Raw genomic sequence first — 17,186 nt, 5'->3', positions numbered from 1 at the left:
AAGAAGGTTGCATCAGACCCTTGCAATTGTAACTTTTCCCAAAGTGATCTTTAAGAACATGAACTCTTTTCTTGAAATCTACTTGAAGAGCACACATGTCTTACTGTTGATGGTTCCAAAATTGTGGATAAACCATTGACATTGCCTCCAATAGTTCATCTCTTGGAAACCATTCTCTTATTTCTTGTGACACAAACCATGCAACTTGTGCAAATGTGAATTTAACACTCTCTACTATATTATTAAAAGTTTCCATCTTTATAGGTTGTCTTCTAACAAGCCGTCCTCAAACTCGCTTCCTAGAGACAAAGATGTACCAACCTTGAATGTACTTTGATGCATATTGTATCATTTCTATTTATCCTTAAAAAGCTATTGCTAGGTTATGATTGAAAGTTCATGATCTCATGCCATCTTTTGAATCTCTCATCGTGCAAAGGATGATTCATATCTGCATTAAAAAAATCTAAAGCCAAGCATGTCATCTTCCGAATATTGCCATATTCAGTCATATACATTGTTCCCTTTTCAGCAAGCTTCATAAGGACATTAAGCTCCACAAGCATAGGAACAATTCCTATTAAAAAAAAGATAAAAAATATTAGATATCAAGCTTAGAAAAAAAAAGTACAAGCAATATATTGACTCCAAAAACATTGAAATACCTATCAATGTAAGTAATGTCTCTAGATATGTCAAAGTTGTTAAAAGCTCTAATGCCTTGCTAGTCTCCTTCGACTTCTGAGCTGCCAATCTATCCATGAGTCCTACTAAAGATGGGTACTCCTCTAATAATCTCCTAGCTAGCAAGTACAAGCTAATCCACCTTGTATTCACATGCTTCAATAATTTTCTACCCTTTATTAAACCCTTCCCCATCTCTTGGAACTTTAAATATTGTTTAGAACTCCTACAAAAAAAACTACTAGATGTACTGACCAACTCCTCCACCTTTGCAACACTATTAAACTCATCAACTATTTTATAGGCCAAGTTCATTCTATGTGCCATACAATGAATTCCTAACATAAAATGCACTATAGAAGTTTATAGGTAGACACAAATTCCTGAGTGATGGCCTGGCGTAACTGTTGCTCCATCAACTCCCACACTTTTTTTTTTTGCAATCTCAGCCCTTGATAATTGCAACATACTCATCAAGCTTTCTTCAACTAACAATAATAGGTTTGTTACTATGGCATCTTTTTGCATTTTTTTTTGTAAGAAAATATACATGACGAACATGATTTTTCACAATATAAATAGTCATGCAAACCCAACTAGTATTATCACTAGATGTGACCTCATCTAGTGAGAGAGAAAAAAATTGAGAAGATTTAATGTTCTTTCTCAAATCTTGCTTGACAACCTCATCAAATGCTTCTACCAAATCCCATCCACTACTGCATGACCAATGCGATTATGGAAAATTATCAATAGGAAATTGTGACAAGAATTCCTTATACTAGGGATAGTCCACCATTGGTCTTTCTCACCTTAAGATATTAAAAAAAGTCTGCATGTAAAAAAGCCATTACAATTTGATATTACACACAATACAAAACATATTATGAATATATTAATAATTACAAATGATTAAAAAATACATTCAATTTTAGGATGTTTCTCATATAGTCCTACATTCTTTAGATATTGACACTCCTCACTAGACTTCCATCTTACTTGACTTACTTCTTGCCCATCAACAATGGGTTTTCCATATACCTTGCCTACATGCTACTCTAGTGTCAATTTTGAGCTAAAGTGTGTAATCAGTTCCCTTTTTCCAAAAGCAACTAGTACATTGAGCCTTTTTTGGAGTAGAATCATTTGCTGGTATAACTTACTCAATGAATGGAAATTTACTAACCCAATCTAGCTTATGTATGCTTTGCAAGGCTCCAAATTCTTTTATTTTTCTTCTCACTAGCTTGTGTGATTTTCAAGGAACTTGACGTCTCTTCTTCATTTTTTTGTATAGGTTGACATGGAGCATTTTGTACGGTTGGCATAACTTGTATTTCAACTACTCCAACACTAGTAGTGGCACAAATTTGTAGATCTCTTGCTATTTGATATGGTGTTTTAGTCCCATTATTTGCTTCATTTCCAAGAATAGATGTATTTGGTTGATTTGTTGATGTATGTGAATCATTAATAACATTTGTGATTGCAGGGGTATTTATTGGATCGCCAAAAAATACTGCAATATCTCCCTTTGAAACCTCACGAATGTTTTGTTTCTTTAATCTATCCATGCTTGCAAAAAAACACACAAAACAATACCTAAGATTTTGTTCCTTCACAATGCTACTATAAAATTATATCAACTTTTAAAGAATACTAATTGCACATAAATCCAAATATAACTTGAAAACCAAAGAAACATGCAAACCATTACCACTTAGCAACAACTCACAAAAGATTGGTTTCAAGATTTTAAATTAAAGCAACTTGTTTGCAAGAAACAAGACACACGCACGCGCACACAGATATGATCACATTTTATGCCAATTGCACATAAATCCAAATATAACTTGGAATTTAAAGCAACATATAAACCATTACCAACTTAACCAGGACCCATAGAAGATTGGATTCAAGCCTTTAGATTAAATACCAATGTTTCAAATTTGCTAACTTGAAATAATTTATAGATATAAAATCTTCACTATGATATAAAACATGACACAGTGCAAATAGTGAATTTCAAAACTTGAAAAAACTATCAATCATACAAAAAAAATTGTGAATGAGACATAGGCATGAAATCTTGGAATAATTACTCTTAAAAATTAAAATCACTTAACTAACTTAATCTATATGCACAAATTACGAGTCCCACCACAATTAATTGTTGATCTTGTCATGCCAGAAATGAGCATTAGACCCCAGTCTATGATGCCAACCCTAGGGATGTTCTCTTTGGTAAAGTCTAGTACATGTTCTTAGCATGCAAGTCTGAATGGATGATGCCAACACTATGCATGGTGACCTTCATCCCATCCATTAGTGCATGAATAATGTTCGGCACATTATTGATAACATCCACAATCCTAGCTTTCTCATCTGCATTGGGCACCTTGTCATGATTAGGGCTTAATCCCATTTATGGCTTGCGCAAGCACTCGAATGTTCTTCTATATCTACATTCCTTAAAAGGACACCACATCAATACATCATTCAATGTACCACCATTAAATAAGGGGAAGATTGTAACCTGAGGGGGCTCAAAAGTAAATGCAATGTGTTGCACAATCAATGCATTGACCTTTTGCATCCCACGGACCGCTTATTGTTTCAAGCGTTCCAAGCTGAGCACTAATGGCTACCTCTCACATAGCCAATGTGCCATCCATATCTACAGGTGTAGTGAGCTTACCTCCATGCCGATCGAGTTACCTCCTCTCCTACGCACTCCGGTAGCTCCACGATTCAAGTGCAAGCTTCAAGCAAGCTCCATCCTCAAGCTCCACACTCCAATCTCCATAGCCGCGAGCAAGACAAGAGAAGAGAAGAGAAGAAGAGAGGAGAAGATGGAGAGCTTCTCCTTCTTGGTCCCTCACCCTCACACACTCACTCCCTCACACTCTCACACTCTCTCTGTCAAGCACAAGCTCAAGCAAGCAAGAATAAGAAGAAGAAGAAGAAGAGGAGATCCACTTTTAGCCACACACAAGAATGAACTTCTCATTCACTTTTCAACTTTATATACAAAACCCTAAATCCCTTTTGGGAGGTCATCCCCTTATCCCCTTTTTTACATGGCCAGCCATGGCCTAGGCCCTTTTTCCCATTGTCCTTCTATCTTCCTAGCTTCCTTCCTACTGCCTATCTACCTTTACAAATTGCACGGGTGAGAGCCCGACGCTCCTTAAATTAAATCATGATGTGCTTGTGCTCTTTTACAAAAGTATTGACTTGCGCTTTTTCTTCTGCGCCTTTGTCTTCCATTTCACTTTGCCTTGGTCTTTGTCTTCTACTTTAGCTTTTCCATATTTTCCACCTTGTTTGTCTACCGATTAACATTACCCCCTCCTAGATGAGTGCTAGTCCCATGGCACTCACCGTCGTAGGTAGCAAGCTTGGGCATGCACTGAAGGCGTGGGTAAAAGGGACATCAGTGGTTGCCGTGGAGGAGTGTTGGTGGTGGTGTGGAGGAAGGTCCTTGGGGGCACCTTGGTGGCCTAGGTAGCTGGTGGTAGGGATATTGGAGTTGGTGGTAGGGTTGTTCTTTGTTGGGGATTGCACTGATGGCCAGCACAAGTGTTGGTTTGTTGGGGATTATGCACATGACGATTTCTGGCGGGCTTGCAGGATGATAAAGGATAAGAATTCAGAGTTGGGTGTCGATGAAGAGCGAACGACACTTTCATTGGAGTCTTCAATACCTGCAATTAAAAACCTCTCATAGGTGGTCTCTCCCTAGGGGTAGTGCTAGTTTTCTCTATCGTGCACAAGATATAGTTCAATTAGTTTGGGAGACAGGTTGAACTCTAAGCAAGCTGAGAGTATTATCCTGCACTTGAGAACCCAAACTATGTATATATTTCGTTGCAGATATTATGTGAGTGCTCATGCATACTTAGATATTACATAGTTAGAAGACCGCGGGCTGGTTTCTCGTAACAATGTGTGGATGAAGCAAAGTTGTCTATGTTGAGAAGTACACGTGAAGGTATATGAGACATCCTTTGCATTGTGACTACATGACGTTGCATAATTGAACACAGGGATACCGCACTTTCGGTAGCTGGGAGCTATTGGACTTGCTTGATGAGGACGATGTACTTTCCATGGCCATTCGTTTGGTGCTTACCACAATTGATTGCAATGGTATTAAGGCAGAGTGCAAGAGGGAATCGTGCGAATGGGTTAGGATGACACGTCTAACCATAGGCGAGACAAGCTCCCTAGGTATATCCTACCCTTGATGTGCCCTGAACAATTGTGGGTGATGCTAAAGGGCTAGGGGACTAGGGACAGAGCTAGCCGACCAAGGTCACTGGACGTACCTAATTTGAGGACCCCTAGGTGCTGTGCTGTGATCGTGGGTGCTTCGTATCTTTTCGTTCTTTTCTTTTTTCCCTTTTTCGTTTTCTTTTTCGTTTCCTTTTCTTGTTCTTTTTCTCTTTCTTTCTTTCTTTCTTTTTTTTTGGACTTGCCTGAGTACAACCATTACAATATGTTGAGGCTATAAGCTTTTCAATGGGTTGGGTAATGTCAAGCTTCGAAGGCTCAGGAAATGGATATTACAGTGATGATTGTGCCCTAGCCTTGTTGTTAGAGAAGCAGTCGTTGAGATGGGGAGATACACTTGAGATTTTGCAAACCTCTTTGTGACACGCAATGTTGGTACAATTGAGGTAACAACTGCTATGAGCCAAATGTAGAGCTTGACCCAGAAAGAGAGTGTGGCCTATGACTATGCTTTGGGCCATGCGATGTGGGTGGTCGGCAAGGGTGATTTTTGCTTCCAGCAGCGTGGTTTTGTCACGGCTCTTTCTAGGGTCGATGGTCTTGCGGTGACTTGGGCATTGAACACTTTCGCACAAAGACTTGCGTCATCTTGCATCCACTTGTCACTTCATGAGAGTACATGCACAGCATATGCCGCAACTATAATAAACCAGTGCAATGCAAGGAGCCATTGCTTATTTGAACTCCATGGTATTGACTTAGATGCTTATCACCTGCCCTTGATTAGCTTTTTCTTTTGCTAAAGATGTGAAATATATTAAATGCAAATATGAAAAGTTTGTACAATTGGGACACATGTCAACACTAAACCATTTAAAGACAAAAAGTCATGTCCAAGTAGCATTTGATAAGCCTTTTATACAACATGGGGCTACTCTATTTGTACGAGGCGGGGCGAGTCTGGGTGGTCAGGTGACTGAGGTTCTGCTGGTGTAGGGCTCCTATGAGGTTGGGTAGGGAAGATGTCGATTGGGACCCGGATGGTGTAGTCCCTGGCCACAACTGTTTCCAGAATGCTTTTAAACAATGCGTCAAATTCCTGCTTGTCCTGAGCTGCCCTCTCCTCTTTCGAGCACCTAGTGCTCGAGTGTCTATTGGGGGCCCGCATGACCGGTGTTTCCACGCCCTGTGTGCTCCCTTGAGCTCTCGTCCTCTTGGCTTGGGGGGTTTTCGGCCTACGTCCTAGGCCGTGTCATTTAGGGCCTCATTTCTTTGCATACCTTTTAAGGGTAGGTATGTAGCGTCCTGACGGAGGAGCTTGTGTTGCATGCTCCCTTCGACGACGGATGGCATCCTTGCAAGCCAGGTGCACTAGGTGCTCATGTCAGCTATCGTAGGGGGACCTGCAAAATGCGAACCAAGAATTAGGCCTTGAGGCAGGATAAAACTATTCGCATGGAAGGGATTATACAGTGGATTATCAAGCGCATATGATGAGGAGGGGAGAGGTGAGGCATGCAGTGTTTGTTGTAGAGGGATGGCCCCCATGATGATGTTCATTTTTCCTCAAGTCATTAGCAGATCTTGGCTTATGCTAAGTTGCATGGAGTGGTTGTCATAGAGTAGAGTAGGGCTCATCCCTAGAAGGATAGACCGAAAAAGGGAAAAGATGTATAGAAAGGGACGGTGCCCCATCTACACCATCACAAAGATGTTGGTCAGAGCTTCATATGGCGATAATGAGAGTTGCATGCCCTCCTCCTGGAGGCGGGAATGATCACACGACTTCTAAATGTGTGGTGAGAGGAGGACCTGAGGAACTCAACGTGTCAAACCCAACTCTTCTCCCTGCGCTTGACTATCATTACTTGTGTGTGTTGATCTTATCTATACATGGTCACAAAGTCATTGTTTATTTATATACATATTTACGAATCCATGTCACTTCACGAGGATAAAAACCAATTGTAGAACTCGGGATTGTACTGGAGTGTAGCACATGCATCCAGTACTCATGGTAGCCTTCTTAATAACATCATGTATTTTGCAATGTCAAGTATCATGGTACCTTGTCTGAGTCTACTTGCAACATGTAGCTCCTCCTCAGTGAGGACCTTATCAGCTAGAGAGTTCTCTTGGCTAGTTCCAGCCAAGTTCGTACCCCAAATGGCAGTCAGCACTCGAAAGGCAGTTGGTGCCGCATAGGTTGGGTCTCTTTGAGACCGCCATTTGGCCCCGCCATTTAGCCAATCGCTCCTCTGAGACTGCCATAATCTAGGCTCCTAGTTCGGCCATTGCAACACGGCTTTCAAACCAATGTTTTTCAAATTGACTTTGACCCTCTGATTGTTGCTTTAGCTGCTCTATCTCTAAGAGATTTGGTTGGCAGAGCACATCATTGAATGTTATAGCTAAGCGTAGTTCGTCGACTTCCTCGTCAGAGATGAGTCGCATGCGTTCATGCAGGAGCCTGTCATAGCACTCGTTAAGATGTTCTTGCTCTTTCCAAGATAGGAAAAATGGCAAGTATTCTCCAAGCTGCTCCTTAGGGAATGCGCCCATGTCCACAAGGATGTAGACACGTGCGAACACCTTGAGCTTAGCATCTAACTCAGTTAAGCATTCTACGACACTTTTATGTTCAACGAGGGCTTGCTCGGTTGCTATCTCATGCAAGGTTCTAGGAGTTTGCCTAGGCTTTAGCATAGCTGGGGGCTTAGGCCTAAATGAGCAAGATTGGTCAACGCTAGGATTTCTTATGCTCTCGGGGTTTCCATGTTTCTCCTAAGGCTTTGTTATTGTGTCATGGTTTTCCTTGGATATGACTGGTATAAATTTGTCACCCTGTTGTGACGGCATTGTATCCACTCTTGATTGGTCAATGCGAGTTCTATTGTCGGTGGATTGAGTGTTGAAAGCAACCATTGATGGTAATAGCTGCTTTGATTTTTCAGAGCACATGGATGTGTCTGAGGTTTCACCGCTAGTAGGAGAGACATCAATGGGTTCATTGGTGGATGGTCTCGATGCTTTATTCCTCAGCTCTTCGGCACCCTCAGTTTCAATCTTCTTGGGGTCTATAGCCACTTGCAACTATCGTCGTTGTTTTCTTTCTTTTCTCTTCTTTTTCTTAGGCAATCGAGGTGTATCCCTTGAAGACTCGAGACCTTGAACTAGGGTCAATCATTGATGTGCTTGGCTGGGCCTTAGTGTTCTCTTTCTCTAGTGTGTCCTCATGGGGCATAGCTGTGGCCTGCTGAATAGCCTCGCTAGGTTGTGAGGGTACAACTGCCTCTCTTTTTGGAGAGTCTAGCTCTTCAGTCAATTCCCTTCTGTTTAACTCCTCTAGCCTAGGCTTTAAGCACTTTGGAAGTGTTGGAGTTGTCAAGGATGCTGATTGCGGCACCTCCTCCACAGGTGAACTGCTAAGGACACGTTCCGCAAGGGGCATTGTCACGACCAAGGGTTGTGACTACTGTGATACATGATTGGAAGTAGTAGCAGCTATTCCAGTGGACTGGCTACTGTTGATAGATTGCAATGTCAAGTCCCTAGGGCAATTATAAGTGGTCATGACTTTTGTTGCCCTTTGAGCATTCACTTGTGTAGATTGAGCATGAGTTGATCTAGTCACATTAGGTTGCATAGGCATATCCTTGGGCCGAGAGCTTCGGATGATGTCATGTCCCACCTCTTGGACATTTGGAAGCTTAGATGGAGATAGAGATTGGGATTGAGCAGCTGCACTTGATGACTGCTGTTGTGCTTCCTGTGCCTGTTTAGGGAAAGAGGGTGTAGGAAACTTGGGACTCTTAAGTGGCTCCGATACTGGCTGGAAGATTTGCTCATGGTTGCTAGATGATTTTACCATTTGCTTTATTGAGCATTTAATCTTGCCATGAGAAATGTTTGTGCCTATGATGCTTGCTATCCTCTTGGGGAATCAAAGGCTCCTTGGGTACTAGTGGCTTTTGCGTATCCTCAATGATTGCATCTAATATCTACTTGTCAAGCATGCTAGGCTGAGGATCTACCCTTCGATTGGTCCCGTTTGGTTTCTTGATTTCAACTGTGAGGGGCTCGGTCACTCCAATGCTTTTGACTCGAGACTTGGTTTTTTGTTTAGATCTCCTCCTACGCTTCTTTGCTCTTGATACGATCTGGCCTTCAGTCGACAGAGGGGTTTTAGTAGGGGGTTTTGGCACCCAAATCCATCGGTTACCTGTGTAATACCCTTGAGCACGTAGCAACGCTTTGGATATCCATCACAATGTTGTGCTGACCCTCCATCGATGCCTTTGTCTATAAGGCTTGGGCTTCTTTTGGGGTCTTCTACGATATTTGTAAGTCCAAAGTCCATCCTTGGCATTGTCTCTTGACCTTCTTATTTCAGGCATGGCCTCACTCACTGTTTCTCGTTGTTCGACATGTGCTTGTATCAACTCTTCCAACAAGTCCTTGCTCTCATTAGCAGGCTTGATTGTTATGTTAGCACCTTCCTTGCCTTTCCCTCGAGGTTCGATGAGGTCCCCCTTGCTAAAGGTTGTGACTATCCTCACACCCGGTAGTGTTAGGTGTATTCTCTGTGCTACATAGTCGGCCTCACACTTGGTTGCCCTTTTGAAGGGTCTTCCTAGGAGGGTTTCCGTCCCACAAATAGCACTATTTGGAGGAACATGAAATAGGATAGGCAAGCTTTCAGTTTCAATTGTCGGAAGGATTTTTCACTTCCCTATGAGTGCTTGTGGATGTCCCTCGTAAGGGCTAAGAGTTGCATTAGTCGGTGTGAGCTTTGGTTGGCCTAGTAGGGTCCATGATTCATAGGTCAAGATATTAAAATGTGCTTGTTCATCAATTAGAGCATCGATAGTATGCTCTCTTTTCATGGTGAGTTTGACCCTAAGATAAGCAGGTGGTACTATGTCTTCGTCTTCCGGGTCTTGGCTTGTAAATTTAAGCCTTCTGAAAAATGCCCTTGAGTCCCCAATTGCGTGACCAGATGTGGATTCTCCACTAATGTCTTGGATCGTTAGTGTAGTGCTATTCAAGGAGCATCTATTGTCAGGATTGTCATATCCAATCATTCTTGCTATTGTAGCTTGATGTTGTTGCTTTCCGCTTTGACTAGATGCAGTCCGAATGCAATACGTATATGTTTTTGCAGTGTGGCCTTTTTGCCCTTGTTGGCTAGATTGGCCCATTGAGGTTCTAGGGTCTCTGTTTCTCTTTGTTCAGGTATGGGCTTTTGGTTGCTCTTTTGCAAGTGAGAATCCATGCTCGTGTAGAGCCATTACTACACTAGGATCTATTTTGGAGGACATGTCACGGCGTGTGTTTTCTCTCCAACCTACTCGGGGGAGGTACGGAGGGGGCGGGGGTCCGGGGGAGGCAGTCCCCCCGGCCCGCAAGGCTGTTACGGTAAATGCCATACGTGATTTGAAAGACCGTTTATAGCCAAATTTTGAACTACTCGCTCTAAGTTTCAACCCATGATGATCGATCTATGATATGGTTTCGGCTCTATATGGTCTCTCGGTTAGTTTCACTATCTTCAGGTTAAAATTAAAAAATATCTAAATTCGGCCCAACAGGTCCGAATTGCAGGGACCAAGTGCCCGATTCGGCCTGTTCGAGGGCTGAGTAGAAAGGACCAAATGTAACTAGTTCGAATGTCAAATTTGGTCAGTTCGAGTCTGGTTGTCCGAGGGGCAAGTGGCTGCGGATCGAGTTAAGTGGTCCAAGGGCCGAGTTGAGTGGGCCGAGTGGCAGTGGACTGAGTCCATAAGGCCGAGTCGGCAGGGCTGAGGGCCAAATTTTCGAGCGGTCCCAGGGCCAATTCTGGGACTCGGTCCAAAATCACCGTCACTCGGGACATGCCGAGCGAGCGCGTTTTTTGCCGAACTTCACAAAATTTGACGCATCAAGCGTTGAAGGCCTTCCCACTAGTCAAGCAGCTCTAGATCCAACCTACTCATGTAGGGGAAGGTGTAGAATTACTTGGGATGGGCAAATAACTCTCGGATGGCCAAATCAAAGCAGATCCACTCAACGAAGCTTTCTTCCTCTCTCCTGCTCTCCTGAAACCCTGCAATGCACAATGTGGCCTTTCTTACCACTCTTGACCCCTTATCTCCTTGTCCAGGCCTGCACTCACCTTAATCTTGCTTCCCTTACTAACATTTAACCCAAAATTTCATTTCTTGCACTTCTTTTCCGTGTTTCAGCCTGTTATACAGCAACAGAAAACCCTACTGTTTGCTTGGGTGAGAGCCCCGGCGCTCCTTAAATTAAATCATGATGCGCTTGCGCTCTTTTACAAAAGTATTGACTTGCGCTTTTTCTTGTGTGCCTTTGTCTTCTATTTCACTTTGCCTTGGCCTTTGTCTTCTGCTTTATCTTTTCCAGATTTTCCACCTTGTTCGTCTACCGGTTAACACCCATCATTCATACATGATGCCATAGCATGATTACATTTGATGTAGATTGTTAGGGACAAAAGCTTATGAGTCAATTACAAGGATTGCAGGGCAAAGAGACTTGCTTCAAGAGAGCTTCAAATTGAGTTCCTTATAAGGATAAGTTACCACAGCCAAGAAATAAGAGAAAAAGCTCCTGTTGATTCAACTCAAAGCATCTATGAATGATCTACTAACATTTCCCTGCCATAGGGGCGCATAATACTTGCATATTTTGACAAGATGTCTTTTGTAGAGTAAGATGAATTAAAAGAACACTAATGTAGATAATTCTCTAAATATGGCTAAAGATATCAGTCCCAAATCAACTCAAATATTTTCTAGAATTCACCTCTGATGATAGCATAAACTTCCCTTAACGCGGTGTCGGTGCATTTGGTGTCGAGAGTCCACCACGAGGGTAGGAGACAGCAGGGTGAAGGTAGATTCATGGACAGGAGTAGATGGAAGAGAAGGGGTTCGAAGAAATTGAAGACATAGAAGAATAATCCCATAAAGAATTATAAAATGTAGAAGAATAATAAATAGATGAAGCATGTCAGTTTATTCCTGCATTATGAGAAGATAAAACTCTAATAGACAAAAACGTGTATCAAATAATACCTTCCTCCATGCTACTCAGATCGCCAATACGATGCTTCAATTGGCTCCAAAAGGGGGGTAAAATACCAGTACACCTGACCAGAATTCTGCCAGATCATTCCTTTCTCATCTCCCCCTTTAGAGTGATGTTCACTGCCTGAAAACAACGATCGTGCATCGCGCGATTTTGTCAATCTCTCTTCTCAAATTGGCTAAAAACTACATGCTTTCTTTTACATGTTATCCTAATCTAGAAGTTGTCTACATTTTTATGGATTTTTACAAGAGATAATATCTAGAATATCAAAAATTGGCTAAAACTTGTCCAAAAATTTAATATTTTTGAACCATGGACACTAATACTAATGTCTAAAATGACATTGGCTGTCTAAATCAATAAGAAATCCATACTCTAGATTTTTTTACATGGTGTGTGCGTAGCGACATGGCATCCACCCCCTCCTAACCTACACATCCTCTGGCATGTGCAAAAGTCTTTACCAATCTACAGTGTTAGAAGAAGTATCTTTTGCCATGTCAATGTCTTCATCTTCTGCCTCTTCTTCTTCCTCTATGTCTTCGTGCTCTTGAATTATATCCAAGTCTTCTAACTCATATGTTGAACTTTCTCTTCATTTGAAGGGCTTGGTTCTTTTTCTAGCTATGGGTATCTTCATGCTTGTTCCATCCAATTTAGCCAATGAATATGTGGCATTGTCATGAACAACCTTTACCACATACGAGCCAAACCAATGCTTTACCATCTTCCTAGAAGCACTATATTGATTATCTAGGCTGCTGTCATAGACACGCACCCAGTCATTTTCTTGGATAGCTCTTGGCCAAATTCAATGTTTCCTATCAAATCTTCTTTTGTTTTTTAGTCTTGTTGTTTTTAACTTCTTAATAGCTCCTTGAACATCTTCATGCCTTCTTTCTAGCTGCCATATATGGAAAGTCAACAACTCTTCTCTACTTATGCCTTCCTCCCAAGGTAGAAGACTCCATGTGAGAATAGATTCTTCAATTGGCATAATTGGTTGTTGTCCATGCATAAGTTCAGCTCTGGCATATAGTCAATCACTGTACTGTGAGTAGTCTGGTCAACCCAACATGCAAAAGGTAGCATTTTAGGCCATTCTTTGATATTTCCTCTACAAGACTTTGCTAGAGCTTTGAGAATAGGTTGATGTCCTCTCTCACTCTTTCCATTGCCTTCAAGATTATAGGCTGATGTCAATATCTTGCACGTGACAAAATGTCAACAATTGGATTTGCCTTTCCTGCAATATGCTTTAATTTGGGATTGAGAGATTTAATATATGCAATCCATCTTAGCATAGCAATGTCGGGTGTAGAGTAGTTAGCAATCATGCCCAAGAGTGGAAGACAATCAGTTTCTACCACTATGGAAGCACCTATAAAGTATTCACGATCACACTTTAATGCTGTTACAACTCCCCACTATTCCCTTTTTACTTGTGCATATCTTCTTTAATGTTCATTGAGAACCTTTGCTCCAAAACGAATTGCATACATGTTACCTTCAAGGTCTTCTTGGCCAATAGCCCATCCTATCCCAATGGGACTTGTATCCACAGTAAGGATGATGGGTTGACCATCTGAATAATCAGCCCTTTTGAGAGTGGGGGATTGAAATTAACAACTTATTTAGTTTGAGTATAGTGAAAGTATGCTCTTCCCCCCAAGAGAATATTTGGCCTTTTCTTAATAATTGATAAAGATTTTCGATGACATGAGCAAAATGTGGTATCCATATGAGATAGAATACACATACACCAAGAAATCTTCTCACCTCTGAGATATTTATGCATTTTCCTTGCATTTTGCTTATGGCATCTATCTTGATTGGTAAAGGTTTACATCCGTAGGGGCCACACAATATCCGACCACTAGGACGTCTTCTACTCCAAAAATCGACTTAGCTCCAGAAAGGGCAAGATGTACCTCTTCTAGCCTTGTCAAAATCATGTCACAATCATGAATATGGTTAACTACAAATATCTTGCAACCATCTTCGTCAAGCTCCTCGTTCTTTTCATTGACTTCACATCCCTTGATAGGTACATCATCAAGAAATGGAAGCGTAAGTTGTGGAATAAAGTCCCTTAAGACTTTGTGCATGGCATTCATCATATGGGCTACGGAGTTTGTTGCACCTTGTGGTAGAGTGCACATGCAGACCAATCCAAGACGCATCTTCATTGTGGTAATATCTCGGCTTTCTAATGAATGCTGAAATTGGTCATATCTTGAATATAGGTCGCCCATAGAATAAATTACTGTACTTGAAAAAGCTTAAGCAAACTCGTCAACAATTGGACCCGAACCAACATTTTGGATTGTGACAGGATTAACAGGCTATAGATCTTGGATGAATCGTAAGATCCATTTTTCTTGGGCACAGTAAACCATCGATTTGAGTAAGGTGCTGAAGAAGGTTCCAAAATCTTCATTCTAATCTTCTCATTTAGAAGTTCCAATAATTTGGCCAAATGCACCCTTAGAATAGGAATAGGCTTGAGGTTCCAAGGCACATGTGGGACCGTAAAAATGATCATAGGAGCCACAATATTTGGATCCACACATCCTATTTCACTTGGCTGAAATGCAAAAGCTTTTCCATGTTTCATTAGCATTTGCATAAAAGAGTGTTTTTCAGCCGGGGAAAGGAAAGAATTTTCACATATTTTGAGCTCTTTTATACTTTCAGATGTAAATTTGTGATGACCAATGTTGGAAGGATCACGAAGACTTGGCTGATTTGCTGCCATATCAGCCAGATCTTCACTTTCAGGAAGCAGTGGGACGGTGAATTTCTTATCCACCATCTTGTATTTTGTCTCCACTTGCACTTCAGCCTTGTTGAGTAAACCAATGTCTTCCTGCTCAACAAATTCTTGAATTGTTTGATAAAAATCCAATGTACATACTTCTATGGACTGATTTTCAGCTTGATCTTCTGTATGAGCAGCCAATGTGTCAGTAGTAATCAATCCCAAAAAAATACCTAAAATATCTTCATTTTCAGCCATCATGTCATAAGTTTTCATCACCCTTTTTACATGGCATAAATATTTTCTTTTAGTTTTGGTCATGGCTAAAAGAGACTTATAACATCCCATACTATTGGTTGTACCTACATACAGATTTGCTAGAGACGCAGTTTTTGTAGCATAAGGAGGTTCAATCTTTTTACATGATGCATTACCATAGCCTCCTTTTACAGCAATGCAGCCCAAAAACCCTTGAATTCTCAAGCATTAGGAGGCATAGGATAATCACGTAATCGATCTCTGTTTTGATGATGGTTAACACACATAGTAAGAAATTTGACAGCTCGTTCATTATCCTTGCTTCGAACTCAAGCATAGGAAGAATCATCATCAAGAGCTTTTGTTTCCAAGTGGACTTCAGAAATGTAAGATTGCTCAATAATGATAGGGTAACTACAAGAGTCTTGAACAAAAAGTAAAAATTGTCTTTAATGTCTCCAATAGTTACCTGCACATTAGGACATGCAGCATATAACTCTCCAAAAGAGTTGTTTGCAGCTCTCATTCGCCAACCTAGATCAACATCTATGGGCCATCCGCCACTTTCATAGAGACTCCTTGCCATGATGTTTATCTCTGAGCCATGGTCTAAGAGTGCAATACATGGTGTTTCTTTTTCTCCAATTTTGATGACCATCTATGTTTTTGTTCTTGCCTAATGCGTATGGGAATAGTGACTGCTTGAAATGAACCGAGCCTCTTCCTCCTCATGCATGTGCTGTAGACGGTCTTCTTTTTGAGAGGTGGGCTGTCCAACTAGTTTGGACCAGCCGACCATTACATTTTCAGCTTTCACTTCTTTAATTTTTGCATTCATGCTTTCTTTATCTTCAGCTTCAATTGCTGTAATTAATTCTTTAACTTCTTCAAAATGAATTCCTTGTGAATTCAGCTTCTCTTCATCCTGCACAAAAACTCGAAGAACTTGCAAAAAAGCATGCACTGTTTTTTCAGCTTCATTGCCAACATATTGTTTTTTCCTTTTGATTACATTAATAATTACATCATGGAATTCATGTTTGGCAATTCCAAGAATTTTTCCTAAGGTGAATTCAATTTTGCTTCCTAGAATTCGTTCTTCTAGGACTCATTTTCTATGTCAGACTGCAATTTGTAGCGTGGCTGCTTGCCTTTCTTCTTTCCTTCAGTCTTCTTTGTTTGTGGCTCATCTTCCATCTCTTGATCTAGGGTTATATTTTCAGCAAGCTTTAGTTGTTCACGTATTCTTCTAGTTACTCGTTTTGGAGGACCAGAAGAGGAAGGCCATGGTTCTCATCTTGTCTTCTTCTCTTTTCTTCAATCAAGACTTCTTTATTATTGACATCAGCCAAATGTGCAAAGAGTTCCATTTGATCTAATGTCTGCATCCATACTTTAGACTGCACATTAGCTTTAGATGCTTTCAAATTTGATTTAGTTGGTTCAATTTGCAGCCCATAGGTACCTGCATCAATTGCTGCATAGGCATTCTTTACAGCTAAATCTTCTAATCTTTTCTTCATTCCACCATTACCAAAATTTGGCTCCAGTGGAAGACTAGTTTCATCTGCATGAATTTTTTCATCTTTCCAAAAGATGAGCTTTTGTGCTTTCACCTCGCGGAAGGCAAAACAATCCCTCTTGTCATGTTGTTGGTTGTCGTACCAAATGCATCACCTCTTATAGCCTTCTCTCATGGATCTTTGAGTCGATGATCATCCTCATTCTTCAACTATGACATCCAGCTTCTCCACCTTGGAACTAATTTCTGTAAGATTCAGATGAAGGTCACGCATGCTTTTAATGAGTTCATCCATGACATCATTTTTAGAAGGAACAAAAGAAGAAAGAGTTGGTTGATTAGTCAAAGAATAGGGGATTTTGAAGGTCGAACAAGCTCTATCAATGGAGTTGTTGAAGTTGAAGTAGAGCCCAATCTTAGTTGCATCCGCTCTCTTCGAGCAATCATGTTAACTGCATCATTAACATCTATCCATGTAGTCTTGACTCCTGATTCGGAGGTAGCATCTTCTAGGCAATCAGCAAGCTTCTCTTGCAGAATGGGATCTACAACCTTAAGGAATAATTCAATCTTTTGACCTTCCATACTTTGTTGGTCTTCAGCATCAAGTTGTCCAAATTTACTTCCAAA

The sequence above is a fragment of the Lygodium microphyllum genome, chromosome 22 (assembly GCF_053477565.2).
Source record: "Lygodium microphyllum isolate KBCC chromosome 22, Lygodium_microphyllum_v1.1.10, whole genome shotgun sequence".
Taxonomy (NCBI): Eukaryota; Viridiplantae; Streptophyta; class Polypodiopsida; order Schizaeales; family Lygodiaceae; genus Lygodium; species Lygodium microphyllum.
Note: the sequence above shows the minus strand (reverse complement) of the source record.